The 22,267-nt window shown below is 41.1% G+C and overlaps 1 protein-coding gene across 1 annotated transcript in view; it reads left to right on the top strand.

Moving 5' to 3' along the window:
* CDYL (chromodomain Y like) overlaps positions 1–22,267 on the top strand; it is a 164,034-nt gene that overhangs the window by 2,503 nt on the left and 139,264 nt on the right. The gene's annotated exons all lie outside the window — the stretch shown is intronic.

Here is a 22,267-nt window from a genome sequence, read left to right as displayed (position 1 = left end):
GCAAGCCTGTTTTGCCTTGAACTTAGAATTAATGGATATCCTAATCCTGTTGCTTGTAAAACATTAGCGAGTTGAGCTGTCTTGGTTATTAAAGCTTTTGCCATATGCTTCGCATCAATCACTCATCTTTCAAAGTCACTGAGATCTCTTCTTGCAGCCAGGCTAGCCATAACTGTAGGCAATCAGGGCAGTTTATTTTCTGGTGGCCTAAGAGTTCATTGCTATAGTTTGAAAACTGCTATATCACCCTCCTCTGGCATTTATGCACATCAGCCAGTTGTGTGGTACTGTTGGAATACAGAAGGCAGAGATGCATAAAAATAATAATTTATTGTAGAAATCTTACAGCAGTAACTGAACCTCTGCTGTGGATGTGGTTATATCTTAGTTTGGAGAAATCGTGCGTAACCCTTTGGTTTTCTTTATGGTCGTTCAATGTCAAGTGGGCTAGGGGACCCCACCTGACCATCTCAGATTTTAATAAAATTTTACATGAAGGTTAGTATCTATGTAAGACTAACTTTGGAAAAAATGTAGTTCACAATATGCAATAGTAGTAAAACTATGGCTCTCAAAGTGGGGGTAGGTACAGCTGTCACAGACTCCGCTATGCATAATCAGCAGGTGGTGATTATATTCAAAATTGGTCCACTTGACATGGATTGACCCATAGTACCATGTTCCCTGCTGGAAATAAAGCCAGGACAGTTTTTTTCTAATGTTTGGAGGCAGCAGAGATTACCAAAGGAGGAACAAAGCTATCAACAGCAATGAGAGTGGAACTCTCTTGGTACAGCAGTAGAACTGAGATGGTATTCTATAGCTCTAATAAACAACCCTGGCTTTGATGTGATGATACTCCTAGACCTCTCCACAACTATTTCCCACTGCCTTTTTAAATAGTTATTTTATATTTGTGAGAAGATTATTATGTGAAAGGTAAGGTACCACACATCTCTAACTGCCATCCGCTGCCATAACTATGCCATTATGCCTTTTGCATTTTCATATTGTAGAGCTTGTTTTGAAGAGCATGGCATCTAAAAATCGTTCTATTGTTAAACTGTTTTCATAAACTCTTAATAGTTTTGATATATTTAAATTTTTCTATTTTGCCATCTATGTACTCTCTTCTCTATGATGTTCTGGTTTTGAAATCCTTCCCCAACAATTTCAGTTCTGTAGCATTTTAATAGCCTTTCTTTAGTTTATTTTCTTTTTTAATACATATATAGTACTCAAGGAATGGTCTTCAACATTAATTTATAAAGTGTATATATAACCTCATCTTCCTGCTAATATTACTTCCAGTGGCGTAAGTTCATCCCAGATGCCCGGAGGCAAGTTATCATTTAGTGCTCCCCAATCCCCCATATTTACAGCCCTAAGTGGGGTGAATATATAATGGGTGATGGAGGATGTGCCCCTTCAGTGCTGGCGGCAGGCGGCTCCATTGTCTCCCATACTTCTGCCCCTGATTACTTCTTCCTGTACTACTAAGTACTCTACTGGCTTTTCCTGATGTTTAATTCATTTCTTTGTCTTAATATCATTCTAAATTATATAACGCCAAGGTTCTGTCCTTTTTTGTTGTTGACATTGCAACTCCAGGTTTTCTGACTTATTATACAGTATGTATACTGTAAAGTCCAGCTTATTTAAACTTCTACCTGGTAGATATACCTTCCTGACCTTTGATAAATTAGCTTTTAGTCACTGCCATAGGAGAACGCTACTAACATATTTTCAGATGCAGTGGATTAGTTTTCCAGATGTTGCTTACTCTTGCCAGAAGTCACTTTTATCTTTTCAGGTGTGACATCATCTGCAGCAAACATTAAGTGCTTGGTCCCTGTCTTTTCTAAAAAAAAAAAAAGTTGCTATTAGCATTCAGACATAGCTAGGTTATTGTGTCACACATCTTCACACTCTAGTCTATGCTTTTCAACTGTGTGCTACTAATTTTGTCTGTTACTCTGAACTAATCTCCACTTAATGTACATTGAATCTTTTGCTGGTATCTGCTTACCGTGCACAGACTTTCTGGATCTGCCTGATCCCGATTCTTACCATGAACTGGTTCTCGTTTGTTGCACACCTCGTCGTTGCATCTGTGCTCAGCTCCTCTGGGGCTCTTGCTCTGTTTAAGTATTGCATAGGATTCTTATCAGTCTAATGGATCTTCCATAGTCCAAAACCTGCAACAGGTCCAGCTTGGCTGTTAACATGCTACAGAATAACTTGGTCATGACTGATCCCTCTGGGGCCCTACTCCTTGAGAATTTGCATTTGTCCAAATAATACAAATTCTCCAAGCTCATCTCAGTGCTATGTAGATCTGTCTGAAATAATTGCAAATCACCCAAGCAGCAGCAGTTCGTATACCCACTCCCTACGAGTTACCTGAGAAGAGCGGTTTCGGTGTTAGTTCTGAACCACAAAATGACGGTAATTTTTCAGATGCAAGCCAGCTTCCGCTCTGACAGATTTTGGATTGATGCATAACATCATCATTTTTTGACATGTACCTTATACCCAATCATTCTATACCGCTGTTTTCCTTTTTGTTTGACACCAATGATGGCATCCTCATTCATTCTTTCTTTCCATTCCCATGCCTAAAAAAAAAATATAATTTTTTTTTTAACTTTGGAAGTTCTAGGGAGATATCAAAAAATAACTTCCTTGAATGTTTTACATAAAACTACATTCCAGTGGTTCTTGGGATCCCTTGTGAAGTATAATCCCCCAATTACCTGGCATACGAAATAAATTTATTACCGTATATGAAAGCTCTGCAATTTCTGAACCATATAACACATTTGTACCCCTTTCAGACATACGACCCGGGAAATTTCCTGCTCAGACCCCGGAATTTCTCCTGTGCAAATTCCTGGGTATTTGGGTCGAGACCCCCCTTTCACACTACAGTGTCTACCGGGGAAATTCCCAGGTAGACCCCCTTCCAGACATAAGCCGGATTTTTTAGTTTTTAATATTACCTGCCTCTCCTGTGCCCTTCCTAGCCTATCCCCTCTCTGGCTGCCGCTGATGATGTCATCATCATGCAGCAGGCAGCCGACCAATCACTGTAGCCATTTTATTTTATTATTATTTATATCTGCTCTGGTGGTCCAGCGGGCATGCGGGCAGCCCACTGTGGTAGAGACCCGCCGGCGATCTCCAGTGGTTGGCCCCGGTGTCCGGCTGGGGTTTTCTATACACAGCCACCGGTGCGGGGGGTGGTGAGCAGCAGCACTGAGTGTCCTATAGGACACTCTGCTCTGCCAACTCAATGTAAAAGCTGCTTGGTGCAGCCTGGGAGAGAAATTCCCGGGTAGCACCGTTCAGACATAAGCAGGGTAATTTCCCGGGACTTAAGTCCCGGGAAATTTCCTGGTCAATTGAAGGGTCGGCTACCTTTCAGACATACGCGGCAACCCGGGAATTTGGCTGAGGCACGCCAAATTCCCGGGATTCTCGGTATGTCTGAAAGGGGTATTACTGATGTCTTGACAAAAAGAGAGCTGAAACTGTACCACTACACCATGTTTTTGAATGTGCTCTTGATCTCCTGCACGGAGCCTCAAATAATTTGCTCTTTATCTGAGCATGAACTTTCCTTGTTAAAGGAATCTATTGAGACAACTTCCAACAGGGTTTTATCTGGCCCTCTATCTTGCCTGTATTGATTTACAGAGTGCTAAACATTGTTAGTAAGTGTCCTTGACCTTTTAATTCCCAAGCTTTTTGATAATCAGCACTCTGCCAAACTCTTTACCAAGCTTGGTTTATAAGGGGTACAATTTAGTGAGAATTTGTCTAACTGATGAAGGGAGGACTTCTTTATAAGAGTACACTAGTTCTGGGCATTTTGATGGTGATATGTGTGTACTATTTGGCATTAATGAGCACAGTAAATAGTATACACCATTAATATTATATATATATATATATATATATATATATATATATATATTCAGCTCCGTTGTATTGACAAGTAAAGTAGTAAAGTCGCACTGTAATTATTCAAGACCATAGCTGCAATTGTATGATCTAACCTTAATTGGGAGTATTAATTACCAGCAAAAAGTCAGAGGTTGAATGCAAACTCTTGAGATAAGGACCTGCCGTGTGTCAGAAAAGCAACAATCTGTTACAATGGGATACCAAAGGTCTGGACTCATAACATATTAGGAGCTTACTGAAGATGTTACCAGACCGGCTGTAGCAAGCTTAATGCAAGTATGGAAGTTAAGACGTGCAGCTGCTGGGTGGGCTGAAAGTGCCGATGTCAGATGAACAACGGAGGTGTCAAACAGTAAATGATGCAGGAGGTGTCCTGAGCCTCTGACTCATTTCACTTTTATATTGAAGCTTCTCACTCAGTGTTGATGGTGTTTTCCTTGCTTATGATACTCAACTCACACTAAGGAGTATATTTACTAAAGTGCAGGTTTTTAGAAATGGAGATGTTGCCCATAGCAACCAGTCAGATTCTACATATTTATATAAGGTAGTTGTGTAGATCTGCGCTCTAGAGGATGGTCTAAGTGACTTCTAAACATAGTTCTGTATGTATCTAGACATGCCTCTTTAAGCTGGGGTAATATTGTGTAATATATAGAAATTTATTGAGTGGCAAGATACCAAAGTCACAATTGAATTATATTACTAGTCATAAAAAGAATAAGAAGAAGAGAAGATGGCACCCACAGATTTCTCCCTGAGGAAGACCCAGGAGGGTCGATACGCATAGGAGTCAACCCAGCACTGAAAACATACACAACGAGAAACTAGATTGAAGCCTCCTCTCTGTAGAGAGTAGAGCATGCAGCCACTCATGGTAAGCTGAGACACCGGGACCATGGGATTTTGCGATCACACTGGACCCAGAAGTCTCGCTGTCCACTGTGGGGTGTAGAGTAACAAGGAGCGGTGATTAGACACTGGACACACGGGATTCGGCTATCAGTGTGCATCCAGCAGTCTTGCTGTGCCCCCTGGAACCGGCACACCAGGCTGCAGATTGTACGTCTTCTCTTCGGAGTAGAGTGCGCACTACAGTGGGCGCAGGCTGGGACACTGATTCAATTCGGTAATTCCGCCAGCGCCGTACTGTTCACTGCAGGGAATTCACACTACGGAGAAAGGATCCTTTGCCCGCAATCAAGCAGTAGGAGCATCACAGACAGCGAATGTGTCTGACAGAAACCCATCTTCCCAAACATTCAGGACAGGGTAAGAGGTGCACCACGAAAGGTACGGGACGCCGACCTCAGTGACACCTTAACCACATGTAACATTTTCAAACTCATGATATCTTCTTGGTGGTTTTCTACTGTTTGATCTTGCAGAAGTTCTTTTCTGTGGTTGGATGTGTACACTGGCAGGCTCTGGTTCAAATATATCCCCAACTGCTGGCATATCCAGTGATGCTTACTTGTTCTGCATTTCCAACTCCAGCTTTTCTTTAAGTGGTACTGTCTCTTGGAATACGGCACATGTTGACTTGACATACTTTATTGTATTGGATTCCATATTTTGTACCCTTTGCTCTCTTGGCAATATCCAAGCAAGATGCATTTCTTGGAGTTTGGATCCAGCTTACATCTTTTCTCTCTTAGTATGTGTACATAGGCAGTACTCCCAAAAACTGAGATGTTTGACACTAGTTTTCGTCTAGTCTACGCTTCTATTGATGTCTTGTCTTTTACGGCAACTGTGGGAACATGATTCTTTCAATAAACTGCCATAGATAGTGCTTTGGCACAAAAGCACTTCTTTAGGACTGCATCTTTTAGCATACATCTGGCTCTCTCCGTTAATGTACAATTTGCATGTTCACTTAAACCATTATGCTCTGGTGTGTGTGCAATGGTCAATTGATATTCCTTAGGAAGATTTTCACATCTTTGAGATATTCTTCTCCACTGTCAGACCTTAAGATTTCAGTATGTGGCCAATTTTATTTTCTGTTAATCTCTATAGTCTTACAATTTTTTTCATCACTTTACTCTTTTCTTTGAAGTAAATGTTTGACATTTTTATAAAGTATCTTTATCCACTTATCGATTTAACTTGCATTAGACCATGCATATTTGTATGCACTAACTCCACAGGTACTTCAGCTCTGCTTGCTGATTCTGGAAATGGACAACTGCTTTGTTTTCATGTTATAAATGTTCACACATGGACCTTTCTTTATCAGCCACTGATAATGCTGTAACCATCCCTTTCAGAAGGTTTTGGACATTGTTGTATCCAAGGTGACCTAACTTTCTGTACCAGAGTTCAATAGTCAAAGGTAATAATCACATAACAGTGTTATGTGTCAAGGACACACAATGTTGTGTGTTGACGGCACTGGGTAACTGCTATTACTGTCCCTCTTTTATTCTGTACATGTCATTTTCCTTTTACGAACTAGACTGTAACCTCTTTGCTCTAGGACACTGATGGCTATGAGATTTGATCCCATATCTGGTACATATCAATCTTGGTTTTCTGTGAGTTTGGTCCTTTATTTTCAAATGGGTAGTGACTGTTACAAATTTTGTAGCAATAAGCACTTAAAGGAATTGAAAATTATTTGTATAGGATCAAACGTGTATATTGTAGTGAGCCACTCATTGTAGCTGAACTGTCAATATACCAACATCTTTTCTGCAACTATGACTTCTAATGCTTTGCACTTCTTCATTTGCATAACATTCACATTTTTCAATTTGCATTTAGTTGCTTTAGATCCTATCGTATGACATACATACCATTTGTATTTGAATTTTCTGGGCTTTTCACCTTTAGTGTGTAGTGCAATATTCTCAGCATTCAATTCAACTGGCACACATTCTTCAGCTGTAGCAGTTGTGTCCTGACAATTTCTGTAGTTAGCTTGGCTGTGATAGCTTCCAATGTTTCCACCTAAAAGTAAAATTAAAGTGTTAAGTTCTGTAGCATCGCTATAGCTATATCCTTGTCATCTACTTGGACTTCTACAGAGGTAAACTGCTGGGATATGGACATCATGTCGTCACTGTAGTCACTCATACTTGTGCATTCAATCAATTTTGTATTATATGATACATGCCTCAGCCCAATTCTTCTCATCAGACCCCCATCCTTATACACTGCCTGCAGTGCTGTCCATATGTTTTTAACTGACATTTTCCCATGTATGATAGAATACACTTGTTTAACACTTAAACCTATTGTTCCCATGACATTTTCTATATCATCTGGGCTTGGACTGTCACCTGGGTCATCTATAACTTTCTACCACCTTTCACGCTTTGGGCTCAATCCAGTTAGGTGTGAGTTTGCAAATGTGAGTTTGTTTCATGAAACTCGCATACTTCACACGAATGCTTGAACCCGAGAAATGCAAGATCCAATTAGAAATCCTTAACAATCCTTTTTGTGACTAAGTAAAAAATAAATACACTAGGAGGGTAAACAATTGTTTGTAGCTTCCATCTAAACTGAACAGGAGCTATTGTTTGCATGACCAGCCCTGAGACCTCTAAGTGCCCTGTGTGTATCCTCCTGAGGTGAAATCCACTTAAAGTAGGACTTTGTGGCTTGTCACGAGTGCCGGGCATGCCATAACTGCAGCACGCCGGGCACTTAGAATGGGTGAAGCTGCTTAATGCAGCTAATCCCATGCATACATCCATGATAAATGGGCCATCACATGAATTAATTGAATAGTTTCCAGGCTCTTAGCCCTGGAGCTAAATTCCTGATCAACAATTTAATTGCCACATAGATTTGTTTGACATCATCCTCAAGCAACAAATGTATGCTGCCCTGAATCTTGCATGTTCTTTAACTTTAACCAGTCAACAGTTTTAAAAGTAGATCAGTTGATTTCCATACTATTTGTGATTCTCCGAAGTCTGTAGTGGTCATATTATTCCCTACTACATTGGTAAAGCGGTTGTCATTCTTCTTTACCTTGGAACTTTAGATGTCAGCAGTGATTGGTTAAAAAATTGGTTTATTGTGCAGTGAGCACGGGGCCTGATTCAGACCTGGTCGCAAGCGCTCGCAATCAGGTTGATGTTTGCCCACCGGGCATGTCGGCTCCGTCATGCGCATGCGCGAGACCCGGCTAGCGACTGGTGCTCCGTCGCTCCGGTCTCGCACCAAACGGGGCGAGCTGTCGATGGTGATTGACAGCTCGCCCCGTTTGGTAGGCGTGGCCGGGGGGGTGGCTTCACAAACAGGCGTTCCCAAGCGAACGCCTGCCGTTTGTGGGCGGCCCCACTGACATCACCAGTGATGTCAGTGGGGCCGTGAGAGAGCTTCCGGCTCTATTAGAGCCAGAAGCTCTCTGGGGCTTGCGGCCACGAGACCCTACCACAAGGGTCTCATCGCAAGCCTGATGGTCGCGATGGTCTTGAGCATCGCGACCATCAACCTGGCCGCTCGCAATAGCTGTGGGTGGTCACCCACAGCTATGCGAGCGGTCAGGAGGCCGAACAAAAAAAACAAAACGCCCTGATTCAAAGCAAGCGCTTGTTCAGAGTGTCCGGCTCTGAATCAGGCCCACTGCTCTTATTTTTTTTTATGCATGTAGATGTTTACCATTTCAATCCATTGACTTTAATCTACTGTTAATTTTGAGAGCTCATGAAACACCTTTTTCAAGTGTTTTACTACAGTGCAGAAGGGCATTTCTCTCTGCTCTGCAGTCTTCAGTTTTTCTTTTTTTTTTTCCTTTTCACTAATTTATCTAAAGAACATGTTGTCATTTTTTTATTGTTACTGAGTCTTTTGTTATTGTAATTGTGCTTTAACCCATTTTAGCTGCATAATATAGAAAAACAGCTAGTTAATAACAGGATGGTATTTAGTTTGCTGCCCTGAGGAGAGATAGAGGAAGGTCTGTAAAATAACCATTTTTATGTCATTATTTGTGTTATTTGGGCAAATGCAGTGGTGTTTTATAGGCTAGTAAAGCTGGCCACACACTAGACCAACTTACATCCAACCAGCCACCTAGTTGATTGGTTGGAATGAAAATCTGGTAAGGTATGAAAGCAAATGACAATCAGCAGTGTGTGGCCAGTTTTAAGGGGGGTATCCACTAGACGATAAAGGTGAACGATTGAACGATAACGATATAATCGTTCGAACATCGTTTGAAAATTTGGTCTTTTAGACCTCTATCATCGTGCAAACATGCTTGTCAACCTGACGATATTGTCAGGCTCAGCATGTTTCCAGATAATGGATGACCCTGCACTGAACGTCTGCTCGTTCAGTGCAGTCACATCACACGACTGACAAACGACTGCACGATTACAATGTCGTAATCGTGCACTCGTTTTCAGATCTTGTAGTGGATGCCCCCCATAAGTGTTCATTTAAAGAGAAATACACAAGTTTTCCACGTATTTTCCATTACATGGTCAGAATAATCCATTTTGACTATGTGTGCTTCTTGAGAGGCAAGCTTGTAAACTTTAAAAAAAAAAAAAGTTAGTACATTTATTTTACAAAATCATGATTATGAGCAAATAAGTGCCTTTAAATGAACTGAATACATTTCTAGGGGATTATGTTCAGCCTACTTAAATGAAATGAATAGTCTTTATAATCTGTGTCAGCATAGTTATCTGTGTCAATCAGAATATTACACTTAAATTGACATCTATAGTTTATAATTTTATACCCATGCAAAGCTCACTCTTTAAAAAGGAGGTCTTGTGGCACAGCTGTCCCCTCCTCTTTTCAGCTGTTATATATGGAATGTGTACACACCAATGTAATACGTGCATCTCAAATACCTTTTTTTGTCCATTATGTATTTTAGCTGTTTACAAAGGTGTTGAGGTTCTGGGTGGATAATCCTCGGATTGATTGGTCCCCACCCCCTTGGATTGTGCTCTCTAATTACTGTTCACTTATGTTGCATCTTATGGCTGTGCATGGTCTCTCAGATCCATGTAGGCTGTTAAATCCCACTGATCTATCCTATTCCTTCCATTCCAGAGTCCATGGCTCTACTTGAGAATTGATTATTTATTGATATCTGATTTTTTTAATTCCTGAGGTTATGAGGGTGGACGTTGGAGATATAAATATATTGGAATGTGTCTTGGTTTCTCTCACTATTCAAATGCCCCCTCATAGCTTCCCATGCAGGTTTTGGAAATTCCCATCGTTTCTATATAACTCAGAGCATTTTCAGGCTCATAGGAAACATATATTTTGCTGGGGTTTTTGGATAACAATATTGAACACTGGGAAGATACATTTCGGAGGACATCGAAGTGTGTGTACACAGTAAAGCGATATCGTTTCGAGACAAATTGGAATGACCTATCATGCAGATCGCACAGTGTGTACGCTCAGTTGCGTGTTCCTATGTGCCGTGTATGACACCTTCTGGCTGGCCGTGCTGGGCGGTCAATCAGACGATATTGTGAGCATTGTGGTACACATCGTGCAGTATGTATGGCCAACTAGACGACCAGGTGATATCTTGTTCCGATTTGACCTCTGAAGATGTCACCTCCTTTTTAAAGATGGTTGTTCTAATGTGTACAGGAGCAATGATAAAAACAGCACATTAAATCTTACTGTTGCTTGAAGAATTACACAGTGTGTATGCTCAATATTTTTGTTCTGGGATGAAGGGAAATTGGAATGGCCATCGTGACGTTTTGGTATCGTTCTGATGTGTACCCGACCTAAGACAGTCCGTACGCATCAGCAACAATATCGTTGCTTATTATCCTTAATGCAGACAGCCTATCAACCATGCTGCTCATTCCCATTATCAACAGACACTAGAGAACTTCTTATTGGCGCAAGTACAAGTCAGACTGGACTACATTAAAAACAAATACTACCAATGGAGAAGTAAGATGGGCAAATTTCTAGTGGCTATGACGAGGAGGTCTCAACGTAAAAACCATATTGTAGCTATTAGGATGAACTCCTTCTTGACTCTCCTTACTTCCATCTCTGACATTACAGACTCTTTCTACCATTATTATTATCAGGACTTCTACACGGCCACTGATCCCGATCCTACTCTTATCAAACGTTTGTTAACTGAAGTAGACCTCCCCAGTCTCATTTCAGTGCTACAAGACTTTCTCAGCACGACTGATGAAATCTTACATACTATTTTCGAACTGCATCTTCATAAATCTCCAGGACCCGATGACTTTAGAGGAGCATATTATAAACTTCTTAAAACAGAAATGACTCAGCTGCTACTTGATTTATACAGCAAAATTCATAGGGAGCAGCCACATCCAACCTTTAGTCAGACTCGCACAATATTACATCTTAAACATATCAAAGACCCCCAACAACATTTTTATCATTATATTACTCTTCCAAACATAGATTTTAAAATTCTGGGTAAAATTATGGCTAGTTGTCTGTAAACCATCCTTCTAACACTCTTGACAGATCATCAACTTGGGTTTGTTCATCACTGTCACTTGGCCAGTGGCATTCAAAATGGCAATTGCAGTTATAGTGGCTCCAAACTACTAATAGGCTGTTGAGTCTCTATGCCCATAAGGCTTTCAATACAGTCTCTTGGCCGTTCTTATTGAAAGTCTTGATGGTTAGTGACTTGGGGAGCAATATTACTACTGTTATGAAATACTTTTACACTAACCACTCTACCTAATTGCTTATTAACGGCTCCTAGTGATCATTTTACCTTCTTGTTTGGACAGGGAACAATTCAAGAAGCAGGACACGTTAGCACGCCTGAAAAAGGGGTGTTGCCTCTCGGGAGGGGTGTAGTCTTGTGGCACATCCCTTTTTCCATCACTCTAGGCACTTTAGGGAGTGTGCCCAGCACTCACGGAGATGCTGGGCTGGCTGACCCCAAGCACTCCCCGCACTGTGAATAGATACCGTAAACATGTGCACAGCATCTATTCACCTTGACTGCTCCCCCTCAACTTTACACTGCAATCCAAGGCGGGGATAAGGAGAGACTGGGCGCCGCGCACTCGCCTGCGTCAACCTGTGATTAGTGGGGCTCTGGGGAGCCTCCATAAGTGTAAGGTGCATTTTTGCCTTTTGAAATGTGGCAGGGCGCGGTGCCCCACTTAAACAGCCTAGTGGGAACACTAGCTCCTGTGTTCGCCCATTGAAATGACTCAAGTCATTAGAAAGTGTTGCCCCCTATCTCCCCTATTATTTAATCTCTTCTTAGATCCCATATTATGAGTGCTATAGAACTGGCAGATGCTCCAGGGCATTCTGATTGTGACGGAATCTGTCAAAATCTCTGCCTTGGATAATCGCTTATTCTAGATCTCCAATCCTGTTTCTTTTGGTACCCTAATGATGAAAATCGTGGAATTTCAACAGGCTAGTGGCTTTCAGGTTATACTGACAAATCTACGGCTATGCTTCTGAGATCGGGTACCCATAAACCCTCTTGGGCAATTGTCACCCTGTTAGGTTAGAGACTGTTTTGCCTATTCTATCTGGGCACACAATTGGCAAAAATAATTGGCTAACCTTTATCTTTATAATATTATACCAATGAATCGCATCCTACGTAGGGATTTGGAAGGATGGAGTCATCTTAGCCTCTCATATCTGGATAGAGCAAACCTTGAAAATAGTTTCTTTCCCATTATTATTATTATTATTATTATTATTATTATTATTATTATTATATCCCCTACAATATTTACCCATTTTGTTAACTAAATCAGATGCCCAACTTATTAATAACCTTTTACACTCATTCACCTGGCGAAATAAACATCCCCGTATTAGCTTAATTGCAACAATCTGTTACTGTCGGGAGTATTAATCTACTGAATATTGTAATTTGCTGTCACTCTGCACAGTTACGCTATTTTCCTGGAAAAACATTTTTTGCCCAATATGTAATTATTGGCCTTTTTGCACACTCATGATCAGGAGCTTCCTACACCAATCTTAGTAAATCCTCTCCTAATGTCAGTGCGCAAAGTGTGGTTTATATTGAGACATAGGGGTATATTTACTAAAGTGCGGGTTTTTAGAAGTGGAATTGTTGCCCATAGCAACCAATCAGATTCTACTGAACATTTATCTTTCACCATCTAGTAGATAATAGCTAGAATCTGATTAGTTGCTATAGGCAACAATATGCACTTTAGTAAATATACCCCATAATATGAACTGAAGCCATATAAATCTATGCGTTTCCATTTTTGGGGAATCCTAACTTTCAACATTGCATGGTGTCTCACCCCTACACTCGGTTGGAGGGTGGTAGATTGAGGACAGTGGACTATTTACTGGATACTTCTCTCAGAAAGCCTTTAAGATATGCACAAGCTATTAAAAAAAATCCTGCATTAGGCTCTCATGGTTTAGCTTCCATGCAGGCCCAACTTTATGCAAACCGTGTTATTAATTTCTTCTCCCCATTTGATTGGAGTAACCCCTTTCATAAGTTATTGTTGCTACCTCCTTATCATAAGAAGGCAATCTCTATCCATTACAATTTTTTGAGAGACCCCCTTCAATCACTCACACCTTTCTTCAGACCTTAGACGTGGCCTTCTCTTTTTCGGAGCTAGACCTGGATTAATTTAAAGGCTTTGCATTCTTCAGTTAAACTATTACCTGCCTGCATGTATGTGAAAATGTTTCTAAATATCTTCTATAGAAAATATCTCTCACCCCATAGTAGTCACACTATTGACCTCTACTCTTCCTTGTCTTGTCCTAAATATGGGGAACTAGAGGCTGATCTATTTTAAAGGTTTTTAGTCTTGTCCCATTGTTTAAAGTTATTGGGTCAGTGTGTGGAAATTTGCCATTGAGGAACTACTTAATTAGGTCTCTTTTACCCCAGAGTGGGCCGTATTGGGTAACCTCTGGGGTCTAAATCGTCTAAGGCTACTAAGAAATTGATAATGGTAATTTCTGTGGCTGCTAGGAAGATCATCCTGCACATGTGGATCCAACCGACCCCTCCCTCTTTAAACTTGTTACAGGGGAAACTATTCTATATTAAGAGAATGGATTAGTTGGAGGCTACACTTAATATAGACAAGAGCACTAAGCACTTTTTAACATATGGCAGAGTTTTATTGATGCTCCACCAACTCCTATTAAGAAACATGTTTAAATGTTTTCCTGCTACCCTTTGGTAAGAAATGTGGGTTTATCTAGAGGATCCATTGACCTTCTAGTGTTCTCTATTAGTTTGTAGGTTTTTGTTGGGCTTGATACATATTATGATACACTGTTACCCCTCCTTGTAAGGTGTTCCACCCTCGGTTTTGTTTTTTTGTATAATACTGCACTGTCCATTCTATGGTCTTACATTTCATGCTTTGTCTCTCAATCTATTTTATGTGATTCTATTGTTCTCTCTATCCTTTTTGCTTCTTTGAGCAACTCCAATAAAGAAAATGTATATATCTTAAAAAAAAACCTTCTTCTGTTGCCTTTCATTGTTCCTCTCCAGTAAATTGTAAACAAATTTGAAATTGTAAAATAATTGTAAAGTAAAATAATGTAAAGTAACTTATAATCCTGTATCTTGACTTAAAAAAAATTATAATATGAAATGAAGGTGAATGAATCAGTCCATCTGTTTAGAATCATATGTTCAGGGTCCTGGAAAACAGGAAACATAGGGTATTTCCACTGCATAGGATCATCCACAATTGAATTTAAAATTTGAAAAGGAGATTTAGACCAGTACATTTTTAAGCCCGCTGCAGACTGAGTATTATGCCATTTAGCATAGCATATCTTACATGAAATTGCTCTGTGCATGCTCAGAAAAATTGGTGCACAAATAAGGTTTTTTAGATTTGAATTATTCTAGTCATTACACAAGCCTGCAACTGGAGAGGGCTAGAGGATGAAAGAGATGTACTTTCTTCATTGCTCAGGCATATGGGGGGGGGATTCAATTGTTTTTGGGAGCCCGACAATATTGAATTGTTTTGCCAATGAGTGCGGGTGCCAGTTGCTAATCGCACATGTCAAGCCTAAATGCATCGGGATTAGTTGCGTAAAAAGTGGTTACACCTATACAAACTACTGGGTGCAATGAGTTTTGGCGCAAACGACACTCTTGCCTACCAGCACAAGCAAATGAATTGCTCCCAGTCACTTTAGACGGGAGCTGCTGCAGATGTTAAACAATTAAATTCCCCCCATAGTTTTCTTTTTTGCATGTATTTAAGCCATTTTTGTTTATATTTTAATTTTCTCTTGCACAAGATGGACAGTTGTTTCTGATATATTGGAAAAGCATTTGAAGTTTTATTGAAGCCTAATTGTGAATACATGTTTTGCAAGAAAATCAAAAAGCTACAGACATAGGTAAAATTATATGTGATATATGCCAGGCACACTTGGTATTGTTGCCAACCTGCACATATCTTGTAAAGCTTTTACACTAAATTGTAGCTTTTTTTGTGAACTCAAATTGCCTGCATTTTGGAGCACAATTGCTGATGGCTCTGCATCATCCTCTGTGTGTCCCAACTTTTTAAAAAGAACATACCATTTGTTGAAGAAATCAAGATATCTTTCCAAAGACACATTCTGCTTCACTGACAGTTTAAATAGGCAAGTTATGTTCTTTCTTGATCATTTCTTTTCATTGAATATCTTCATGGCACTCCAAACTAATAGGTCAAACCCTCCTCAACTGACATAGATAGGAACCAAAACCAAACATTTATGCCTTTGGTGTATTTTGGCACTCCTACTTCTTTATCTTGTGTTACTTTCCAAGCTGCCTCTGAAAAATCTAAACACATAATATAGAGAGTGGTATATGGAGCTGCCAAGGAGTTCACCAAAGAAAATGAATGATCAGGTAAAAAACATAATTTTATTATTTTACAGACTCCATGGCAGACCAGACTAATGGCATGTAACAAAGCAGTTAATTATGATGAGAATGAGGGGTAGTGGTTTAAGACCCACTGATCTTGCCTGTGTCTGACGCATTTCTTATCAAACAATCTTTTTTTCAAAATTGTTTATCCCCAGAAATCCTGACATGCAGATGTTTTCACATACACCCATCCTCAAATAGCTATTTGGCATGCCATCCATATTTTGCGTAAAATATGCACCTTAATCTGCTACTTTATGTCAATACCCTTGAAAGTACTTGGTAAACTAATAGCGCATTAAGACATAAAATTCAGGTATGTACTCTGGGTAAAAAGGTAAAAGACACAGGTCCTATATAATGGTGCATACACACGGTACGATAAAAAAGCACGATATGAACTATAACGATATCGACCATATCGTTATCATTCACTGATTGTACCCTGTGTACGCACCATAAGTGACTCGGGCCACGCATCATTATGCTTAATCTGCTACTTATACCAATTTTTGAGCCAAAAAATATCACTCTTAGGTACAGTACTTCGTACACTATTAATGGATTAAGACGATAATTCATGAAAAAGTACTCAAGCATGGGAATCACTTCCTGTAGTGGATTGTCAGTTGTTTCATGCCATATGGCACAAAAAGGATAGGTGTACGAAGAAACATCTGTAAAGAAGATAATGTTTGGAAAAAACATGCATAGCAGATCTTATTGCTGCCTTGCTTACTGTAAAGGTGGGTACACACTATACAGATATATCTGCAGATCGAGTGATCTGCAGATATATCTGCAGATGATGGTTGTTCGTACACACTGAACAACCATCATCTGTGCCTGCCTGCAGGTCCCGGCGACCAGGGGGCGTGTCCTGTTGGGCGGGGGGCGTGTACCGCCCCCTCCTCGCGGCTGCTGCTGTGTGTACGGGCGGTCTGCCGACCACCCGTACACACCTGCCGATGGACAGATATGTCTGCAGACATATCTGTCCATCGGCTGTGCAGCACAGCCAATGCGATATGTCGGTGAACGCTGACATTCACCAACATATCGCAGGTACACACTGCCCGACGGGCAGCAGATACATTGGCCGATCAATTGATCGGCCAATATATCTGTCAGTGTGTACCCAGCTTAAGTCTTCAGTTGATGCCTGCACTCTGTGGACACAAGATGTTGCAACTGATATGGTTGAATGTATCTTCAATACTTTTTGGGACTTCAGGACATTTCCTCTTACAGGCCTGAGCAACTAATTCACTTTATCAGTCGTGTGAGGTTACGGTTTGCAAGAGCCTCACTTTTCCATGGACCATCAGGAGGAATGACGTCTTCCTAAGTTGCTCAGTTTTGAGACAGATATAGAAATTCTTCTTACTAAATCCATAGTGCCCCCCACCCCATCCCCGCCTGTGCTTTTTTTGGCAAGGGAAACAAAGCTGGTAGAACAAACTCCTTTTGGAAGGAATTGAGGGTTTGTTTTAAGCACCACTCTGTTTAAATACTGAAAAGGTTCTTTATGCCTAGGACATGTACCTCCTATTTTTCTGGCAGACATTATTGTGGCCAGAAAAAAGACCTTCAGAGTAAGAATTTTTAAGGTATCTGTTGAAAGTCTGAATAGGTTTTCCTTTTAGTTCCTCAATCACGAGGTTGAGGCCCCATGGCACTACAAATGGTTTCACACATGAGTGAATTCTAGCAACCTGAAAAAAATCTCTTGATCAACTCATTAGAGAATAATTTAACTTCAAGAAACACACTTAAAGCTGATACTTGTACTTTCATTGCAAGTCTTTCTATAATCCATTTTGCAGAACATCTAAAATTTGAGAACTCTTTGCAACAAGAGCCTTTATCTTTTTTTTTTAATTCACACTGACATGTGAACAAACTCCATTTCTAATAAGGAATCTTTCTTTCTTGCCTCTGCAGCAGGATATAAATGATTCTCTGATAAATTATCTTTCTTTAACAATGCTCTTTCAATTTACACACTCTCAGTAAGTTTTTTAAACATAGATGTAGGACCAGCCCTTGCTGTAACATCCATATGAGGTAGAAGCCATGGCTTTACAGACTCGTAAGCTTTGGTGTTACAAACCATGTTTTTCATGGCCAAAATTGCAGAATTTCCATGACCTGAGCAGATTCCCCTTTCATCCATCTGGGGGAAGCATTACATCTGGGTTATGTATAGTGAAGGGTGGAGTCGGACATCAGCTAATTGAAAAGTGGCTCCCACCCACTATATAACCCCTCCTTGTTTTTAGTGTCTTTTGGAGTAAGGCACTAGCTAGATAGGTCCTATTTTTAGTTAGGTTTTATTTCTTTTCTTTTAATGTTTTGGATTTGGGTGCTTAGTTCCTGGAGACAGGCGACAAGCACCAACAGAGTGGGAGTTATATAGATTATAAGGTTTGTGTGAACCTGTATCTGAGAGTCGCCAAACTAATAGTCCATGGGTCTCTCTCCATACCAGACACACATCTGAAGGTAAGATTTAGTATTTAAATCTTGTTGCGATTATATACTGCTTCGCAGCACACTGCTTTTGAGCAGATTGGCTAGGGCTTATTACTCACAGTATACTGTAAAGCCGGCTTGTCTCCCTCCTCCATGGGCTGCTCAGCACCACACTGCTTCAATCCTCAGGGGGTTTACTTTTGGACCACTGGAAGGGTTACAGAAGCATCAACATGCTGCTGCCTTTAAAGGGGAGAGGGGCTTTGCTGGGTTCCATGATGCCGCTGCATGTGCAGGTGCACAGTGGTGACGTAATTAGGCAGGGCCACAAGTAGTTTACGGGTATCGCCGTGGGCTAAGGGGACAGATGGCCGGAGTCAATAGGGCACCGCTGCACACATGGCGGGTGATGTCATCGGATAGGTGACTGGAGGTAGACGCCGCTGTGCGTGTAGTCGTGCAGCGGTGACGTCATTAGGCTGTACTGCGGACGCCGAAGGCTAGGATTCACAGATGTCCTGAATTAGGACGCCGCGGCTGGTCACGCCTCAACTCCCCCAGGTATTTATTTTTTATTAATACAAGCTGCTGCAAAGCCACAGCAGCTGAATGGATAGAATCCATAGCAGGCACTAGGGGATGGAAACTGATAAGCTAAGCAGTAAAACTGGTATTATTACTATTGTGTATTTAACCTGGTATTCTGGGTTTATAAATATTTTTAAGCATATTTACTGCACTGTTTTCTCTGACAGTTAGGCAGTAACATACAGAGGTGTGTGACATTTTATTTTACCTTTGGTTTATTGGCAAATAATTTGGTGTTTTAAGGGCCAAGATTTTATTTTTTTGCATTTAAACATATGGGTGAATGAATCTTGATTAACCTCTCTCCTTTCTGTTCATTCAGGGCTACACTTTTTTTCTATAAGAATTTAGGTAGCTTTCTGTTTGGAGTAGACTTGTCTTTCTTTCTCAGTATGGATAAGCCAGACAAGGGTTCTAAAAAAACAGGGATCAGTCACTGTTTCTACTTGTACAAAATGCGAGAAAAATTGTCAAAAGGTACAGACCCAGGGTCGCTATGTGCTGCTTGTTGACAGGGGGATTCATGACCGGGATGTTCGGCTAAACAGTCGGTGCTGCCTGATTGCGCTAGGTCTATGGCGGACGCCATAGGTGAATTACGTCACTTTCAGGAAAATTGTATGATACTCTGTGCTCAAGCTCCTCCTTTGGCTGATCCCTCGGTAGAGCCCAGATAGGCCCAGAGTATGGGACGATGTCTCGCTCAGTTGGCGAAGTCCCTGAATAAAATGACGCCCTCTGCAGGGGCCACAGTCATTAAGATGTTCACATTCCTCAGATTTTCCTGAAGAAGAAGCTTCAGCTACTTCTTCACAGGAAGAAGGGGAATTGCATTATGACTGGGAGGACATCTCAAACTGGGAGGGCGACTCCCAGTCAAATTCAGGAATTTCTATATTGATAGGTGCGGTCAGGGAAACTCTGCAGTTACAGGAGGCAGCCATGCCAGATACTAGTGCAGTTTCTTTCTTTAAACGTAAGAAGAAACATGTTTCGGTTTTGCCAAAATTTTTACATTTTGAGGAAATATTAAAAGAAGCCTTGTAAAACCTGATTCAAAATTTCATATTCCAAAAAATTAAGTGTTTTTAACCTTTTTCAGAAGAGGATAACAAACAATGGGAAATTGCACCCATGGTGGATGCTCCTATTGCTACTGTAACTTGATCAGGAATAGGGTTATTCCCACAATTCAGTCTGTAACTCTTAAAGATCCTATGGATAGAAAGAATGAGGCTGTCTAAAATCTTTCTGGCCAGTGCCTGGTTGATAATGGTTATTGGTCCATGGATGAATCAGATGATTACTGGTTTTCAATCAGGATGAATCTGAAGCTAACTCACTCCTTAGCTAATCACATTTTGGAAGCTCTAACCTATATAGGTGACGCTTTACTAGATACTATTCATGTATAGTCTCATATTTCAACCTTTAGCTGTTTCTGCCAGGCGTTCGCTATGGCTTAAAACATGGAAGGCAGACAGAGAATCAAAACATGCTTTTAGAGGCATCGCCTTTTGAAGGAAGTTCTTTGTTTGGTCCAGAGTTAACCAAAATTATTTCTCAGGTTACAGGAGGAAAAAGTCCTTACCTTCCTGTAACTACATCTAAAACAAAAACTCCTAGGTTTCATTCATTTCATTATAAAGGCAGAGGAAGCTTTCAGGCTTTCCAAGGTGCGCCTAGGGGTCCCTGAAGATGAACCTTTAGGGGATGGGGTGACCCTGGCACCAGTCAGCCTGCTGTTAAGTCAGCAGGTAGATCCACATGACTGTCATGGGTCTGGGACCCGTCCTCTAGTGGGAGGTTGCTTACTCCAAGTTCCAGGAAAATTGTGTTCTTTCTAATCCGGATTTTTGGTTAAGTCGATAGTCACCAGGGGTTACATCTTGGATATCATTTTAATCAGCAGAAGTTGCTTTTGCTATCTAGTCACATAGTTGTGCAAATAAAACTGCATTTGAAGGTAAGTAGATGCACAAAAACGCTTGGCACTACCGAGTCATGCTACAGCTTGGCACGACTAGAAGGGCTGTTTAACGCGCAAAGAGGCTAGATGTATGTGGACCCATCTGTAGTTGCCAGATGGGGTTCTCCAGACATTAATCTAATGGCTTCTCGTCTCAACAAGAAACTGCCAAGGTACGGATCTCGGTCCCGGGATCCTCAGGCATCTCTGGTGGATGCCATGATAGCACCTTGGGTGTTCCAGCTGGTTTACATCTTTCCTCCTCTGGTAATGTTACCAAGGGTAATTCAGCGGTTTCGACTGGTGGCACGGCCAGTCATTCTGGTGGCTTCGGACCATTTTGGAAGACGTTCTGTATCGTCTGCCTCTGCATTCAGATCTGTTGCTTCAGAGTCCATGCTGTCACCCCAATTTGCATCTCTTGGCTTTGACAGCATGGCACTCCAAAAGGCACCATTCGAGCCTTTGGAGTCTGAAGATTGTGATGTCTTTTTCTGAAGGTTGTTTTCTTTTTGGCCATTGTCTCGGCCAGAAAGGTATCGGAATTACCATCTCTTTCCTGTAAAGCTTCACTTATTATATTTTTTCATGAGGATAGGGTAGTGTTACGCATTAAACCTTCCGTTTCTGCCAAAGGTGGTATCAGCTTTCTACATTAACCAAGATATTGTCCTTCCAGCTTTTCGACAGAATTCGGTGACTAGTAAAGCTTCTTCCTTAGCACTGTTGGATGTGGTTCATGCGTTACGCATTTCCTTGGACTGTACTGCATCTTTGAGGCGTACAGATTCCCTGTTGGTGTTGATTGATGCACCAAAAAGAGGATGGCCTGCCTCAAAAGAGTGCATCGCTAGATAGGCTGCTTCCATACATTCAAGGGATGCCATTGTTGGGCGGAAAATTCTTAGAGTGGTCGGCCCCCCCTCTTTATTGGCTTGCTTTGGTAGATCACCTAGATGTAAGGCATCCACCAGATGGATGAAAAAGGAAACACGATTTTTACTGACTGTAAAATCTCTTCCTTGGAGTCCATCTAGGGGTTACTAAGGTACCTCTATTGTTTGGTTTTCATACCGGTCCCCTGTTGGTCTCTGGTTTCTCAGTTCTTTCCGTGGCTCTCCTCCGGATTTGTTAAACATTAGACTGAGCTTTCGGTAGAGAGGGAGGGGTTATATAGGGGGTGGGAGCCAGTTTTCCAATAGCTAGTGTCCGACTCCACCCTTCGCTCTCCATAACCCAGATGTAATGTATCTCCCAGATGGACTCCAAGGAAGAGATTTTATGGTACGTAAAAATCTGTTGTATTTTTTTTCAGCATTCTTGCGATCTGCGGGAATGGTGGAAACACATAGGCATTGTAAGAGCATCTATTGCATCATCCC

The sequence above is a fragment of the Taudactylus pleione genome, unplaced genomic scaffold (assembly GCF_031769625.1).
Source record: "Taudactylus pleione unplaced genomic scaffold, aTauple2 ptg000116l, whole genome shotgun sequence".
In the NCBI taxonomy this organism is placed as follows: Eukaryota; Metazoa; Chordata; class Amphibia; order Anura; family Myobatrachidae; genus Taudactylus; species Taudactylus pleione.
This window is presented reverse-complemented; position numbering and strand designations above follow the sequence as displayed.